Source organism: Cryptomeria japonica, chromosome 3 (assembly GCF_030272615.1).
Source record: "Cryptomeria japonica chromosome 3, Sugi_1.0, whole genome shotgun sequence".
In the NCBI taxonomy this organism is placed as follows: Eukaryota; Viridiplantae; Streptophyta; class Pinopsida; order Cupressales; family Cupressaceae; genus Cryptomeria; species Cryptomeria japonica.
Genome location: NC_081407.1, coordinates 554,226,078 through 554,229,663, shown reverse-complemented (window position 1 = coordinate 554,229,663; position 3,586 = coordinate 554,226,078).

Sequence of the window (3,586 nt, the reverse complement as noted above, 5' to 3'; positions counted from 1 at the left end):
TAACCCTACCAAGTTTAACCCTTAACTGGGTATTATAGCCATCCCTTAACCAGGTGATCCCTAACAGGATCGGTTCCTAGCAGAACCTATTGTAATGTCTTTAACTGGACAAGGCTCCTAACAGAGAAGACTTCAAAAGAGTTCAAAAGCAACTTGTGGGTATTCATCCCCACCGTGGTTTTTCCCAGTTGGGTTTCCACGTGAAAAATATGTGTGTCATGTGTAATGCTTTTATCTTGTGATGCTTTGTTCTTACCTATTGAGTATATGATGGTTCTATGTTTTATGTCTATCTATAAAACATATTGAACTCATTGTTATGAAGATCTGATGTTAGTTTACCTGTTCATGCATGAGAACGTAATGGTACTATAGTATTGAGCTAAGAGGAAAGCTTAGTAAGTGACCGGTTTGTGAATGTTTCAGTTGTACTGGAGGCTACCGGTTGCACTCTGTTTCATTCAGTATCCCTGTTTGTCAGTCATTTGGAGTATTTGTTGTCAAACCGGTTTTGGACTGTATTTGTGTTTGTAATGATTCACCCCCCCCCCTCTCAGTACCGGTTTGGTACTAGTGGTTCATCATTGAGTTATCAATTGGTATCAGAGCACCTCCAGGTCCTCTGTGTTGTAAGCCTAACCGCTTGAGGAAAAGATCCTAGTCAAATGATGAAGAGGGAAGGTCCAAAGTTTAACAGGGAAAACTTTGGTATATGGAAAGACAGGATGAAGATATTCATCAGAAGCATGGGTGTTCAACACTGGAGTTATGTTGAAAATGTATATGTTGTTCCTACCGGTACTCTCACCGATGACCAAAAGAGAGAGATACAAGAAAATGGGCAAGTCATGGAAGCCCTCATCAGTAGTTTATCTGACATTGAGTTTATTGATGTTCAGGACAAGGCAAATCCCAAAGAGGTATGGGATGCTCTCGAAAATATCTATGGTGGTGATGAGCATGTAAAACAAGCTAAGGAAGAAAGCCTGAGAGGGAAGTTTGAAGACATGTGGATGGTTGAAGGTGAGACCATTCAGCAGTATGGAATAAGAATCAAAACGGTTGTTGGAGAAATCAAGAGTGCAGGTGGCAAAATAGAAGATTCCATTGTGGTAAGTAAAGTCCTGAGATCCCTGTTGTCGATCTATGCAATAAGGGTCGCTGCTATTCAGGAGCTGAGATCAATAGACAAGTCTAAAGTATCCTTGGACTCCATCATAGCCAAGTTAACAACCTACGAGCTAAATAGTTTTGATGGCAGTGTTCAAAAGATTGAATCAGCATTTAAAGCCTCTGCTATACCATCCAGAAAAGGAAAAGAGGCTAGCACTAGTGGGGAACCTAGTCAGAGCAGAGAAATGAATGATGAGGAGATTCAGATGGCATTTGAAGCTCTCCTTGCCAGGAAGCTTCCAAAAGGAACCGATAAATACAAAGGTAAGCTACCTTTGAAATGTTTTTCTTGTAACCGGATAGGACATATTGCTATAAACTGTCCTAATGGCGATAACAAGGACAAACCAGAAAGGTTCAGGAAATTCAAAGGAGGAAATCGGAGAAACTGTTTTGTGGCAGTTGATGAAGGTGTCACAGATGAGGAATCAGAAGATGAAGAAAATGAAGACATTGTGTTTGTTGTTGTAAAGGAAGATGTGGCAGACAAGAAGGCTCTTGTCTCCTGGTTTGATAATTCCAATGAGTGGATCATTGACAGTGGTTGTTCTCACCATATGACTGGTGACCGGAGCAAGTTTCTATCCTTGGAGGAGTATGATGGTGGTGTGGTTTGCTTTGGCAATGATGCACCATGCATGGTCAAAGGCAGAGGGTCCATATCTTTGAATGGAAAGAGTAGTGCTGACAATGTGTACTAGGTTGATGGTCTCATACACAACCTTCTAAGTGTTGCCCAGCTAAATGACAGTGGCCTCACTCTGGAATTCAAGAATGGGGTTTGCAGAATCAACAGAAAAGATGGTAAATTGGTGGCCACCGACATGCAAACCAAACGTAACCTATTTCATCTAAATGCAAATGTAAGTACATGTCTTATGGCTAAGGTTGATGATAGTTGGATATGGCATAGGAGACTCTGCCATGTAAACTTTGATAACATTGTGAAGGCTAGTAAGATCAAGGCAATTAGAGGGTTGTCGGTGCTAAACAAACTGGATAATACCTTGTGTAGAGAGTGTCAATTGGGGAAAATGTCTTCCTCAACCTTAAAGGTAAATCTTTCACTGCTGACAACTTGCTTGATCTTGTGCATACTGATTTGTGTGGTCCTATGAAAACTAGAAGTGTGTAGGGTGATAGGTACTTCATGATCCTCACTGATGACTGCTCAAGAATGATGTGGGTCACATTCTTGAAAGACAAGTCTGAAGCTTTTGGGAAATTCAAAGCTTTCAGAGCATTAGTGGAGAAGGAAAGTGGTAAAAGGATCAAGTGTCCCAGAACTGATCAAGGAGGGGAATTCACTTCCGGTGAATTCAACAAGTATTGTGAAGAATTTGGCATCAAGAGACAGTTGTCTGCCCCCCGGACTCCACAGCAGAATGGCCTAGCACAGAGGAATAACTGGACTGTGGTTGAAGCAGCTAGAACCATGTTGATTCAAGGAAAGATAGCTCACACCTTTTGGAGAGAAGCGGTGAGCACTGCAGTCTACACTATGAACCGGGTACTCATCAAGAAAGGTAAGGACAAAACTCCTTATGAGTATTGGACCGGTGAGACACCTGTGGTTAGCTACTTTAAGGTATTTGGTTACAAATATTACATCAAGAGGAGTGAACATCAGGGCAAATCTGAAGCTAAATGTGATGAGGGAATATTTCTAGGATATTCCACCAAGAGTAAAGCTTTCAAGTGCTATAACAATAGAACTCAGAGAATTTTGGAAAGTATCAATGTAAGAGTTGATGAATCCTCTGAGAAAGCTGAGGAAACCGGCAGTGAGCAAGTTGTAAATGAACCCGTTGCAACCTTCTGGGAACTGGTTGTTAGTCAACCAAGTACCAGTAACAGTGTCCCTGAACCGGTGAATGCTAATACTGATGAAGATGAAGATGAAGAGGAAAAGCAACAAGAACCAATTAAGACCATTCCTCGGTATGTCAAGTTGAATCATGATCCTAAGTAGATCATAGGAGATAAGGATGCATGAATCCTTACAAGAAGAAAGATTAGAGAAAACTCATGTATGATCTTTGAATTTGAGCCTAAATCATTCAAAGAGGCTCATAAAGATGAAGACTAGATCAAGGCAATGGAAGAGGAACTTGACCAGATAGAGAAAAATGGTACATGGTCCTTGGTACCCAGACCAGAGCATAAAAATGTCATTGGCACCAAATAGGTGTTCAGAAACAAGTTGAATGAGGATGGCACAATGATTAGGAATAAAGCCAGATTGGTGTGCAAAGGATATGCTCAAGAAGAAGGAGAAGACTATGGAGAAACCTTTGCTCCTGTAGCCAGATTGGAAGGAGTTCGTATGCTTCTTGCATATGCAGCTTTTAAAAGGTTCAAAGTATATCAAATGGATGTAAAATTTGCATTCTTAAATGGTGTACTTGAAGAG